Below are 14838 nucleotides of genomic sequence, written 5' to 3' on the forward strand. Positions count from 1 at the left end.
GCGTGACATTGCTGCTACAGCCTGGAAGGAAAGCGCACGTGCATGCCCCGACTCGAGACGAGGCCTGACTCCCCTGGGGAGACTCCAGAAGTACCCAAAGATCCATGTAAGCCCCTGAGAGGAATCCTCGTTTCCGGACCTGACTCCACACAAAGTTTTTGGCCCCGGTATCGACGGGAGAGGAATCCCGAGAGGCCCCCTAGCATCTCGCATGGGGACTGGCCTCTCCTGAGGCCACCAGGGCGGGTCCCTGAGGTCCCCGTCGTAACTCGAGAGCACCTGCCGCAACTCGAGAAAATCCAGGAAGTTCTCCCTTCCAGGCGAGATGAGCCCTATTTCCGATGAGGCGTCTGGAGACTAATGACACCTAACCTCTGGAACTTCGAAAGGGTCTTTCACACCCTTTCTGCAACTCAAGAAGTTCACCGCCATACCCGTGTCCACTCGAGAGGAAGCACGATGGTCCCGCCCACATCCAGAGGAGCCCCGTTTCCCCCTCGTAGCTCGAGATGAGCGATCCTTTCCCTGCTTTCAACGGGAAAGAATTCCCGGCGTTCCCGTCGCATCTCAAAAGGAGGCACTCTCAACAGGAAAGGCGAGAGGAACTCCATGGTCGTACCACCATTGCAAGAGTCCCCCAGATGTCTCAGTCCATTCCAGCGGAACCTCTGTGCCCTGCACTGGCTCATCTTTCACGCCAGGATCGACTCACACCACGGTGGCACGTGGGACAGCCCTGTGGGAAAGCCTCGAGGGAAAGCCTCGAGGGAAAACCACAGATCCTTTGATCCACGCGAAGGGAAGCGTGACATTGCTGCTACAGCCTGGAAGGAAAGCGCACGTGCATGCCCCCACTCGAGACGAGGCCTGACTCCCCTGTGGAGACTCCAGAAGTACCCAAAGATCCATGTCAGCCCCTGAGAGGAATCCTCGGTTCCGGCCCTGACTCCACACAAGGTTTTTGGCCCCGGTATCGACGGGAGAGGAATCCCGAGAGGCCCCCTAGCAACTCGCATGGGGACTGGCCTCTCCTGAGGCCACCAGGGCGGGTCCCTGAGGTCCCCGTCGTAACTCGAGAACACCTGCCGCAACTCGAGAAAATCCAGGAAGTTCTCCCTTCCAGGCGAGATGAGGCCTATTTCCGATGAGGCGTCTGGAGACTAATGACACCTAACCTCTGGAACATCGAAAGGGTCTTTCACACCCTTGCTGCAACTCAAGAAGTTCACCGCCATACCCGTCTCCACTCGAGAGGAAGCACGATGGTCCCGCCCACATCCAGAGGAGCCCCGTTTCCCCCTCGTAGCTCGAGATAAGGGATCCTTTCCCTGCTTTCAACGGGAAAGAATTCCCGGCGTTCCCGTCGCATCTCAAAAGGAGGCATTCTCAACAGGAAAGGCGAGAGGAACTCCATGGTCGTACCACCATTCCAAGAGTCCCCCAGATGTCTCAGTCCATTCCAGCGGAACCTCTTTGCCCTGCACTGGCTCATCTTTCACGCCAGGATCGACTCACACCACGGTGGCACGTGGGACAGGCCTGTGGGAAAGCCTCGAGGGAAAACCACAGATCCTTTGATCCACGCGAAGGGAAGCGTGACATTGCTGCTACAGCCTGGAAGGAAGGCGCACGTGCATGCCCCCACTCGAGACGAGGCCTGACTCCCCTGTGGAGACTCCAGAAGTACCCAAAGATCCATGTCAGCCCCTGAGAGGAATCCTCGGTTCCGGCCCTGAATCCACACAAGGTTTTTGGCCCCGGTATCGACGGGAGAGGAATCTCGAGAGGCCTCCTAGCAACTCGCATGGGGACTGGCCTCTCCTGAGGCCACCAGTGCGGGTCCCTGTGGTCCCCGTCGTAACTCCAGAACAGCTGCCGCAACTCGAGAAAATCCAGGAAGTTCTCCCTTCCAGGCGAGATTAGGCCTATTTCCGATGAGGCGTCTGGAGACTAATGACACCTAACCTCTGGAACTTCGAAAGGGTCTTTCACACCCTTGCTGCAAGTCAAGAAGTTCACCGCCATACCCGTCTCCACTCGAGAGGAAGCACGATGGTCCCGCCCATATCCAGAGGAGCCCCGTTTCCCCCTCGTAGCTCGAGATGAGGGATCCTTTCCCTGCTTTCAACGGGAAAGAATTCCCGGCGTTCCCGTCGCATCTCAAGAGGAGGCACTCTCAACAGGAAAGGCGAGAGGAACTCCATGGTCGTACCACCATTCCAAGAGTCCCCCAGATGTCTCAGTCCATTCCAGAGGAAGCTCTTTGCCCTGCACTGGCTCATCTTTCACGCCAGGATCGACTCACACCACGGTGGCACGTGGGACAGCCCTGTGGGAAAGCCTCGAGGGAAAGCCTCGAGGGAAAACCACAGATCCTTTGATCCACGCGAAGGGAAGCGTGACATTGCTGCTACAGCCTGGAAGGAAAGCGCACGTGCATGCCCCCACTCGAGACGAGGCCTGACTCCCCTGCGGAGACTCCAGAAGTACCCAAAGATCCATGTCAGCCTCTGAGAGGAATCCTCGGTTCCGGCCCTGACTCCACACAAGGTTTTTGTCCCCGGTATCAACGGGAGACGAATCCCGAAAGGCCCCCTAGCAACTCTCATGGGGACTGGCCTCTCCTGAGGCCATCAGGGCGGGTCCCTGAGGTCCCCGTCGTAACTCGAGAACACCTGCCTCAACACGAGAAAATCCAGGAAGTTCACCCTTCCAGGCGAGATGAGGCCTATTTCCGATGAGGCATCTGGAGACTAATGACACCAAACCTCTGGAACTTCGGAAGGGTCTTTCACACCCTTGCTGCAACTCAAGAAGTTCACCGCCATACCCGTCTCCACTCGAGAGGAAACACGATGGTCCCGCCCACATCCAGAGGAGCCCCGTTTCCCCATCGTAGCTCGAGATGTGGGATCCTTTCCCTGCTTTCAACGGGAAAGAATTCCCGGCGTTCCCGTCGCATCTCAAGAGGAGGCACTCTCAACAGGAAAGGCGAGAGGAACTCCATGGTCGTACCACCATTCCAAGAGTCCCCCAGATGTCTCAGTCCATTCCAGAGGAACCTCTTTGCACTGCACTGGCTCATCTTTCACGCCGAGGATCGACTCACACCACGGTGGCACGTGGGGCAGCCCTGTGGGAAAGCCTCAAGGAAAGCCTCGAGGGAAAACCACAGATCCTTTGATCCACGCGACGGGAAGCGTGACATTTCTGCCACAGCCTGGAAGGAAAGCGCACGTGCATGTCCCCACTGGAGACGAGGCCTGACTCCCCTGGGGAGACTCCAGAAGTACCCAAAGATCCATGTCATCCCCTGAGAGGAATCCTCGGTTCCGGCCCTGACTCCACACAAGGTTTTTGGCCCCGGTATCGACGGGAGAGGAATCCCGACAGGCCCCCTAGCAACTCGCATGGGGACTGACCTCTCCTGAGGCCACCAGTGCGGGTCCCTGAGGTCCCCGTCGTAACTCCAGAACAGCTGCCGCAACTCGAGAAAATCCATTAAGTTCTCCCTTCCAGGCGAGATTAGGCCTATTTCCGATGAGGCGTCTGGAGACTAATGACACCTAACCTCTGGAAATTCTAAAGGGTCTTTCACACCCTTGCTGCAACTCAAGAAGTTCACCGCCATACCCGTCTCGACTCGAGAGGAAGCACGATGGTCCCGCCCACATCCAGAGGAGCCCCGTTTCCCCCTCGTAGCTCGAGATGAGGGATCCTTTCCCTGCTTTCAACGGGAAAGAATTCCCGGCGTTCCCGGCGCATCTCAAGAGGAGGCACTCTCAACAGGAAAGGCGAGAGGAACTCCATGGTCGTACCACCATTCCAAGAGTCCCCCAGATATCTCAGTCCATTCCAGAGGAACCTCTTTGCCCTGCACTGGCTCATCTTTCACGCCGAGGATCGACTCACACCACGGTGGCACGTGGGACAGCCCTGTGGGAAAGCCTCGAGGGAAAACCACAGATCCTTTGATGACGCGACGGGAAGCGTGACATTGCTGCTACAGCCTGGAAGGAAATCACACGTGCATGCCCCCACTCGAGACGAGGCCTGACTCCCCTGGGGAGACTCCAGAAGTACCCAAAGATCCATGTCAGCCCCTGAGAGGAATCCTCGGTTCCGGCCCTGACTCCACACAAGGTTTTTGGCCCCGGTATCGACGGGAGAGGAATCCCGAGAGGCCCCCTAGCAATTCGCATGGGGACTGGCCTCTCCTGAGGCCACCAGGGCGGGTCCCTGAGGTCCCCGTCGTAACTCGAGAACACCTGCCGCAACTCGAGAAAATCCAGGAAGTTCTCCCTTCCAGGCGAGATGAGGCCTATTTCCGATGAGGCGTCTGGAGACTAATGACACCTAACCTCTGGAACTTCGAAAGGGTCTTTCACACCCTTGCTGCAACTCAAGAAGTTCACCGCCATACCCGTCTCCACTCGAGAGGAAGCACGATGGTCCCGCCCACATCCAGAGGAGCCCCGTTTCACCCTCGTAGCTCGAGATGAGGGATCCTTTCCCTGCTTTCAACGGGAAAGAATTCCCGGCGTTCCCGTCGCATCTCAAGAGGAGGCACTCTCAACAGGAAAGGCGAGAGGAACTCCATGGTCGTACCACCATTCCAAGAGTCCCCCAGATGTCTCAGTCCATTCCAGAAGAACCTCTTTGCCCTGTACTGGCTCATCTTTCAGGCCGAGGATCGACTCACACCACGGTGGCACGTGGGACAGCCCTGTGGGAAAGCCTCGAGGGAAAGCCTCGAGGGAAAACCACAGATCCTTTGATCCACGCGAAGGGAAGCGTGACATTGCTGCTACAGCCTGGAAGGAAAGCGCACGTGCATGCCCCCACTCGAGACGAGGCCTGACTCCCCTGTGGAGACTCCAGAAGTACCCAAAGATCCATGTCAGCCCCTGAGAGGAATCCTCGGTTCCGGCCCTGACTCCACACAAGGTTTTTGGCCCCGGTATCGACGGGAGAGGAATCCCGAGAGGCCCCCTAGCAACTCGCATGGGGACTGGCCTCTCCTGAGGCCACCAGTGCGGGTACCTGAGGTCCCCGTCGTAACTCCAGAACAGCTGCCGCAACTCGAGAAAATCCAGGAAGTTCTCCCTTCCAGGCGAGATTAGGCCTATTTCCGATGAGGCGTCTGGAGACTAATGACGCCTAACCTCTGGAACTTCGAAAGGGTCTTTCACACCCTTGCTGCAACTCAAGAAGTTCACCGCCATACCCGTCTCGACTCGAGAGGAAGCACGATGGTCCCGCCCACATCCAGAGGAGCCCCGTTTCCCCCTCGTAGCTCGAGATGTGGGATCCTTTCCCTGCTTTCAAAGGGAAAGAATTCCCGGCGTTCCCGTCGAATCTCAAGAGGAGGCACTCTCAACAGGAAAGGCGAGAGGAACTCCATGGTCGTACCACCATTCCAAGAGTCCCCCAGATGTCTCAGTCCATTCAAGAGGAACCTCTTTGCCCTGCACTGGCTCATCTTTCACGCCGAGGATCGATTCACACCACGGTGGCACGTGCGACAGCCCTGTGGGAAAGCCTCGAGGGAAAACCACAGATCCTTTGATCCACGCGACGGGAAGCGTGACATTGCTGCTACAGCCTGGAAGGAAAGCGCACGTGCATGCCCCCACTCGAGACGAGGCCTGACTCCCCTGGGGAGACTCCAGAAGTACCCAAAGATCCATGTCAGCTCCTGAGAGGAATCCTCGGTTCCGGCCCTGACTCCACACAAGGTTTTTGGCCCTGGTATCGACGGGAGAGGAATCCGGAGAGGCCCCCTAGCAACTCGCATGGGGACTGGCCTCTCCTGAGGCCACCAGGGCGGGTCCCTGAGGTCCCCGTCGTAACTCGAGAACACCTGCCACATCTCGAGAAAATCCAGGAAGCTCTCCCTTCCAGGCGAGATGAGGCCTATTTCCGATGAGGCGTCTGGAGACTAATGACACCTAACCTCTGGAACTTCGAAAGGGTCTTTCACACCCTTGCTGCAACTCAAGAAGTTCACCGCCATACCCGTCTCCACTCGAGAGGAAGCACGATGGTCCCGCCCACATCCAGAGGAGCCCCGTTTCCCCCTCGTAGCTCGAGATGAGGGATCCTTTCCCTGCTTTCAACGGGAAAGAATTCCCGGCGTTCCCGTCGCATCTCAAGAGGAGGCACTCTCAACAGGAAAGGCGAGAGGAACTCCATGGTCGTACCACCATTCCAAGAGTCCCCCAGATGTCTCAGTCCATTCCAGAGGAACCTCTTTGCCCTGCACTGGCTCATCTTTCACGCCAGCATCGACTCACACCACGGTGGCACGTGGGACAGCCCTGTGGGAAAGCCTCGAGGGAAAGCCTCGAGGGAAAACCACAGATCCTTTGATCCACGCGAAGGGAAGCGTGACATTGCTGCTACAGCCTGGAAGGAAAGCGCACGTGCATGCCCCCACTCGAGACGAGGCCTGACTCCCCTGGGGAGACTCCAGAAGTACCCAAAGATCCATGTCAGCCCCTGAGAGGAATCCTCGGTTCCGGCCCTGATTCCACACAAGGTTTTTGGCCCCGGTATCGACGGGAGAGGAATCCCGAGAGGCCCCCTAGCAACTCGCATGGGGACTGGCCTCTCCTGAGGCCACCAGGGCGGGTCCCTGAGGTCCCCGTCGTAACTCGAGAACACCTGCCGCAACTCGAGAAAATCCAGGAAGTTCTCCCTTCCAGGCGAGATGAGGCCTATTTCCGATGAGGCGTCTGGAGACTAATGACACCTAACCTCTGGAACTTCGAAAGGGTCTTTCACACCCTTGCTGCAACTCAAGAAGTTCACCGCCATACCCGTCTCCACTCGAGAGGAAACACGATGGTCCCGCCCACATCCAGAGGAGCCCCGTTTCCCCCTCGTAGCTCGAGATGAGGGATCCTTTCCCTGCTTTCAACGGGAAAGAATTCCCGGCGTTCCCGTCGCATCTCAAGAGGAGGCACTCTCAACAGGAAAGGCGAGAGGAACTCCATGGTCGTACCACCATTCCAAGAGTCCCCCAGATGTCTCAGTCCATTCCAGAGGAACCTCTTTGCCCTGCACTGGCTCATCTTTCACGCCAGGATCGACTCACACCACGGTGGCACGTGGGACAGCCCTGTGGGAAAGCCTCGAGGGAAAGCCTCGAGGGAAAACCACAGATCCTTTGATCCACGCGACGGGAAGCGTGACATTGCTGCTACAGCCTGGAAGGAAAGCGCACGTGCATGCCCCCACTCGAGACGAGGCCTGACTCCCCTGCGGAGACTCCAGAAGTACCCAAAGATCCATGTCAGCCTCTGAGAGGAATCCTCGGTTCCGGCCCTGACTCCACACAAGGTTTTTGTCCCCGGTATCGACGGGAGACGAATCCCGAAAGGCCCCCTAGCAACTCGCATGGGGACTGGCCTCTCCTGAGGCCACCACGGCGGGTCCCTGAGGTCCCCGTCGTAACTCGAGAACACCTGCCTCAACACGAGAAAATCCAGGAAGTTCACCCTTCCAGGCGAGATGAGGCCTATTTCCGATGAGGCATCTGGAGACTAATGACACCAAACCTCTGGAACTTCGGAAGGGTCTTTCACACCCTTGCTGCAACTCAAGAAGTTCACCGCCATACCCGTCTCCACTCGAGAGGAAACACGATGGTCCCGCCCACATCCAGAGGAGCCCCGTTTCCCCATCGTAGCTCGAGATGTGGGATCCTTTCCCTGCTTTCAACGGGAAAGAATTCCCGGCGTTCCCGTCGCATCTCAAGAGGAGGCACTCTCAACAGGAAAGGCGAGAGGAACTCCATGGTCGTACCACCATTCCAAGAGTCCCCCAGATGTCTCAGTCCATTCCAGAGGAACCTCTTTGCACTGCACTGGCTCATCTTTCACGCCGAGGATCGACTCACACCACGGTGGCACGTGGGGCAGCCCTGTGGGAAAGCCTCAAGGAAAGCCTCGAGGGAAAACCACAGATCCTTTGATTCACGCGACGGGAAGCGTGACATTTCTGCCACAGCCTGGAAGGAAAGCGCACGTGCATGTCCCCACTGGAGACGAGGCCTGACTCCCCTGGGGAGACTCCAGAAGTACCCAAAGATCCATGTCAGCCCCTGAGAGGAATCCTCGGTTCCGGCCCTGACTCCACACAAGGTTTTTGGCCCTGGTATCGACGGGAGAGGAATCCCGAGAGGCCCCCTAGCAACTCGCATGGGGACTGGCCTCTCCTGAGGCCACCAGGGCGGGTCCCTGAGGTCCCCGTCGTAACTCGAGAACACCTGCCGCAACTCGAGAAAATCCAGGAAGTTCTCCCTTCCAGGCGAGATGAGGCCTATTTCCGATGAGGCGTCTGGAGACTAATGACACCTAACCTCTGGAACTTCGAAAAGGTCTTTCACACCCTTGCTGCAAATCAAGAAGTTCACCGCCATACCCGTCTCCACTCGAGGGGAAGCACGATGGTCCCGCCCACATCCAGAGGAGCCCCGTTTCCCCCTCGGAGCTCGAGATGAGGGATCCTTTCCCTGCTTTCAACGGGAAAGAATTCCCGGCGTTCCCGTCCCATCTTAAGAGGAGGCACTCTCAACAGGAAAGGCGAGAGGAACTCCATGGTCGTACCACCATTCCAAGAGTCCCCCAGATGTCTCAGTCCATTCCAGCGGAACCTCTGTGCCCTGCACTGGCTCATCTTTCACGCCAGGATCGACTCACACCACGGTGGCACGTGGGACAGCCCTGTGGGAAAGCCTCGAGGGAAAACCACAGATCCTTTGATCCACGCGACGGGAAGCGTGACATTTCTGCCACAGGCTGGAAGGAAAGCGCACGTGCATGCCCCCACTGGAGACGAGGCCTGACTCCCCTGGGGAGACTCCAGAAGTACCCAAAGATCCATGTCAGCCCCTGAGAGGAATCCTCGGTTCCGGCCCTGACTCCACACAAGGTTTTTGGCCCCGGTATCGACGGGAGAGGAATCCCGAGAGGCCCCCTAGCAACTCGCATGGGGACTGGCCTCTCCTGAGGCCACCAGAGCGGGTCCCTGAGGTCCCCGTCGTAACTCGAGAACACCTGCCGCAACTCGAGAAAATCCAGGAAGTTCTCCCTTCCAGGCGAGATGATTCCTATTTCCGATGAGGCGTCTGGAGACTAATGACACCTAACCTCTGGAACTTCGAAAAGGTCTTTCACACCCTTGCTGCAAATCAAGAAATTCACCGCCATACCCGTCTCCACTCGAGGGGAAGCACGATGGTCCCGCCCACATCCAGAGGAGCCCCGTTTCCAACTCGTAGCTCGAGATGAGGGATCCTTTCCCTGCTTTCAACGGGAAAGAATTCCCGGCGTTCCCGTCCCATCTCAAGAGGAGGCACTCTCAACAGGAAAGGCGAGAGGAACTCCATGGTCGTACCACCATTCCAAGAGTCCCCCAGATGTCTCAGTCCATTCCAGCGGAACCTCTGTGCCCTGCACTGGCTCATCTTTCACGCCAGGATCGACTCACACCACGGTGGCACGTGGGACAGCCCTGTGGGAAAGCCTCGAGGGAAAGCCTCGAGGGAAAACCACAGATCCTTTGATCCACGCGAAGGGAAGCGTGACATTGCTGCTACAGCCTGGAAGGAAAGCGCACGTGCATGCCCCCACTCGAGACGAGGCCTGACTCCCCTGTGGAGACTCCAGAAGTACCCAAAGATCCATGTCAGCCCCTGAGAGGAATCCTCGGTTCCGGCCCTGACTCCACACAAGGTTTTTGGCCCCGGTATCGACGGGAGAGGAATCCCGAGAGGCCCCCTAGCAACTCGCATGGGGACTGGTCTCTCCTGAGGCCACCAGTGCGGGTCCCTGAGGTCCCCGTCGTAACTCCAGAACAGCTGCCGCAACTCGAGAAAATCCAGGAAGTTCTCCCTTCCAGGCGAGATTAGGCCTATTTCCGATGAGGCGTCTGGAGACTAATGACACCTAACCTCTGGAACTTCGAAAGGGTCTTTCACACCCTTGCTGCAACTCAAGAAGTTCACCGCCATACCCGTCTCGACTCGAGAGGAAGCACGATGGTCCCGCCCACATCCAGAGGAGCCCCGTTTCCCCATCGTAGCTCGAGATGTGGGATCCTTTCCCTGCTTTCAACGGGAAAGAATTCCCGGCGTTCCCGTCGCATCTCAAGAGGAGGCACTCTCAACAGGAAAGGCGAGAGGAACTCCATGGTCGTACCACCATTCCAAGAGTCCCCCAGATGTCTCAGTCCATTCCAGAGGAACCTCTTTGCCCTGCACTGGCTCATCTTTCACGCCGAGGATCGATTCACACCACGGTGGCACGTGCGACAGCCCTGTGGGAAAGCCTCGAGGGAAAACCACAGATCCTTTGATCCACGCGACGGGAAGCGTGACATTGCTGCTACAGCCTGGAAGGAAAGCGCACGTGCATGCCCCCACTCGAGACGAGGCCTGACTCCCCTGGGGAGACTCCAGAAGTACCCAAAGTTCCATGTCAGCTCCTGAGAGGAAACCTCGGTTCCGGCCCTGACTCCACACAAGGTTTTTGGCCCCGGTATCGACGGGAGAGGAATCCGGAGAGGCCCCCTAGCAACTCGCATGGGGACTGGCCTCTCCTGAGGCCACCAGGGCGGGTCCCTGAGGTCCCCGTCGTAACTCGAGAACACCTGCCGCAACTCGAGAAAATCCAGGAAGTTCTCTTTTCCAGGCGAGATGAGGCCTATTTCCGATGAGGCGTCTGGAGACTAATGACACCTAACCTCTAGAACTTCGAAAAGGTCTTTCACACCCTTGCTGCAACTCAAGAAGTTCACCGCCATACCCGTCTCCACTCGAGGGGAAGCACGATGGTCCCGCCCACATCCAGAGGATCCCCGTTTCCCCCTCGTAGCTCGAGATGAGGGATCCTTTCCCTGCTTTCAACGGGAAAGAATTCCCGGCGTTCCCGTCGCATCTCAAGAGGAGGCGCTCTCAACAGGAAAGGCGAGAGGAACTCCATGGTCGTACCACCATTCCAAGGGTCCCCCAGATGTCTCAGTCCATTCCAGCGGAACCTCTGTGCCCTGCACTGGCTCATCTTTCACGCCAGGATCGACTCACACCACGGTGGCACGTGGGACAGCCCTGTGGGAAAGCCTCGAGGGAAAGCCTCGAGGGAAAACCACAGATCCTTTGATCCACGCGAAGGGAAGTGTGACATTGCTGCTACAGCCTGGAAGGAAAGCGCACGTGCATGCCCCCACTCGAGACGAGGCCTGATTCCCCTGGGGAGACTCCAGAAGTACCCAAAGATCCATGTCAGCCCCTGAGAGGAATCCTCGGTTCCGGCCCTGAATCCACACAAGGTTTTTGCCCCTGGTATCGACGGGAGAGGAATCCCGAGAGGCCCCCTAGCAACTCGCATGGGGACTGACCTCTCCTGAGGCCACCAGTGCGGGTCCCTGAGGTCCCCGTCGTAACTCCAGAACAGCTGCCGCAACTCGAGAAAATCCAGGAAGTTCTCCCTTCGAGGTGAGATTAGGCCTATTTCCGATGAGGCGTCTGGAGACTAATGACACCTAACCTCTGGAACTTCGAAAGGGTCTTTCACACCCTTGCTGCAACTCAAGAAGTTCACCGCCATACCCGTCTCGACTCGAGAGGAAGCACGATGGTCCCGCCCACATCCAGAGGAGCCCTGTTTCCCCCTCGTAGCTCGAGATGAGGGATCCTTTCCCTGCTTTCAACGGGAAAGAATTCCCGGCGTTCCCGTCGCATCTCAAGAGGAGGCACTCTCAACAGGAAAGGCGAGAGGAACTCCATGGTCGTACCACCATTCCAAGAGTCCCCCAGATGTCTCAGTCCATTCCAGCGGAACCTCTGTGCCCTGCACTGGCTCATCTTTCACGCCAGGATCGACTCACACCACGGTGGCACGTGGGACAGCCCTGTGGGAAAGCCTCGAGGGAAAGCCTCGAGGGAAAACCACAGATCCTTTGATCCACGCGAAGGGAAGCGTGACATTGCTGCTACAGGCTGGAAGGAAAGCGCACGTGCATGCCCCCACTCGAGACGAGGCCTGATTCCCCTGGGGAGACTCCAGAAGTACCCAAAGATCCATGTCAGCCCCTGAGAGGAATCCTCGGTTCCGGCCCTGACTCCACACAAGGTTTTTGGCCCCGGTATCGACGGGAGAGGAATCCCGAGAGGCCCCCTAGCAACACGCATGGGGACTGGCCTCTCCTGAGGCCACCAGGGCGGGTCCCAGAGGTCCCCGTCGTAACTCGAGAACACCTGCCGCAACTCGAGAAAATCCAGGAAGTTCTCCCTTCCAGGCGAGATGAGGCCTATTTCCGATGAGGCGTCTGGAGACTAATGACACCTAACCTCTGGAACTTCGAAAAGGTCTTTCACACCCTTGCTGCAAATCAAGAAGTTCACCGCCATACCCGTCTCCACTCGAGAGGAAGCACGATGGTCCCGCCCACATCCAGAGGAGCCCCGTTTCCCCCTCGTAGCTCGAGATGAGGGATCCTTTCCCTGCTTTCAACGGGAAAGAATTCCCGGCGTTCCCATCCCATCTCAAGAGGAGGCACTCTCAACAGGAAAGGCGAGAGGAACTCCATGGTCGTACCACCATTCCAAGAGTCCCCCAGATGTCTCAGTCCATTCCAGCGGAACCTCTGTGCCCTGCACTGGCTCATCTTTCACGCCAGGATCGACTCACACCACGGTGGCACGTGGGACAGCCCTGTGGGAAAGCCTCGAGGGAAAGCCTCGAGGGAAAACCACAGATCCTTTGATCCACGCGACGGGAAGCGTGACATTGCTGCTACAGCCTGGAAGGAAATCGCACGTGCATGCCCCCACTCGAGACGAGGCCTGACTCCCCTGGGGAGACTCCAGAAGTACCCAAAGATCCATGTCAGCCCCTGAGAGGAATCCTCGGTTCCGGCCCTGACTCCACAAAAGGTTTTTGGCCCCGGTATCGACGGGAGAGGAATCCCGAGAGGCCCCCTAGCAACTCGCATGGGGACTGGCCTCTCCTGAGGCCACCCGTGCGGGTCCCTGAGGTCCCCGTCGTAACTCGAGAGCACCTGCCGCAACTCGAGAAAATCCAGGAAGTTCTCCCTTCCTGGCGAGATTAGGCCTATTTCCGATGAGGCGTCTGGAGACTAATGACACCTAACCTCTGGAACTTCGAAAGGGTCTTTCACACCCTTGCTGCAACTCAAGAAGTTCACCGCCATACCCGTCTCGACTCGAGAGGAAGCACGATGGTCCCGCCCACATCCAGAGGAGCCCCGTTTCCCCCTCGTAGCTCGAGATGAGGGATCCTTTCCCTGCTTTCAACGGGAAAGAATTCCCGGCGTTCCCGTCGCATCTCAAGAGGAGGCACTCTCAACAGGAAAGGCGAGAGGAACTCCATGGTCGTACCACCATTCCAAGAGTCCCCCAGATGTCTCAGTCCATTCCAGAGGAACCTCTTCGCCCTGCACTGGCTCATCTTTCACGCCAGGATCGACTCACACCACGGTGGCACGTGGGACAGCCCTGTGGGAAAGCCTCGAGGGAAAGCCTAGAGGGAAAACCACAGATCCTTAGATCCTCGCGAAGGGAAGCGTGACATTGCTGCTACAGCCTGGAAGGAAAGCGCACGTGCATGCCCCCACTCGAGACGAGGCCTGACTCCCCTGGGGAGACTCCAGAAGTACCCAAAGATCCATGTCAGCCTCTGAGAGGAATCCTCGGTTCCGGACCTGACTCCACACAAGGTTTTTGGCCCCGGTATCGACGGGAGCGGAATCCCGAGAGGCCCCCTAGCAACTCGCATGGGGACTGGCCTCTGCTGAGGCCACCAGGGCGGGTCCCTGAGGTCCCCGTCGTAACTCGAGAACACCTGCCGCAACTCGAGAAAATCCAGGAAGTTCTCCCTTCCAGGCGAGATGAGGCCTATTTCCGATGAGGCATCTGGAGACTAATGACACCAAACCTCTGGAACTTCGGAAGGGTCTTTCACACCCTTGCTGCAACTCAAGAAGTTCACCGCCATACCCGTCTCCACTCGAGAGGAAACAAGATGGTCCCGCCCACATCCAGAGGAGCCCCGTTTCCCCATCGTAGCTCGAGATGTGGGATCCTTTCCCTGCTTTCAACGGGAAAGAATTCCCGGCGTTCCCGTCGCATCTCAAGAGGAGGCACTCTCAACAGGAAAGGCGAGAGGAACTCCATGGTCGTACCACCATTCCAAGAGTCCCCCAGATGTCTCAGTCCATTCCAGAGGAACCTCTTTGCACTGCACTGGCTCATCTTTCACGCCGAGGATCGACTCACACCACGGTGGCACGTGGGACAGCCCTGTGGGAAAGCCTCGAGGAAAGCCTCGAGGGAAAACCACAGATCCTTTGATCCACGCGACGGGAAGCGTGACATTTCTGCCACAGCCTGGAAGGAAAGCGCACGTGCATGCCCCCACTCGAGACGAGGCCTGACTCCCCTGGGGAGACTCCAGAAGTACCCAAAGATCCATGTCAGCCCCTGAGAGGAATCCTCGGTTCCGGCCCTGACTCCACACAAGGTTTTTGGCCCCGGTATCGACGGGAGAGGAATCCCGTGAGGCCCCCTAGCAACTCGCATGGGGACTGGCCTCTCCTGAGGCCACCAGGGCGGGTCCCTGAGGTCCCCGTCGTAACTCGAGAACACCTGCCGCTACTCGAGAAAATCCAGGAAGTTCTCCCTTCCAGGCGAGATGAGGCCTATTTCCGATGAGGCGTCTGGAGACTAATGACACCTAACCTCTGGAACTTCGAAAGGGTCTTTCACACCCTTGCTGCAACTCAAGAAGTTCACCGCCATACCCGTCTCCACTC

Source organism: Capricornis sumatraensis, chromosome 12, assembly GCF_032405125.1.
Source record: "Capricornis sumatraensis isolate serow.1 chromosome 12, serow.2, whole genome shotgun sequence".
NCBI classification, from domain to species: Eukaryota; Metazoa; Chordata; class Mammalia; order Artiodactyla; family Bovidae; genus Capricornis; species Capricornis sumatraensis.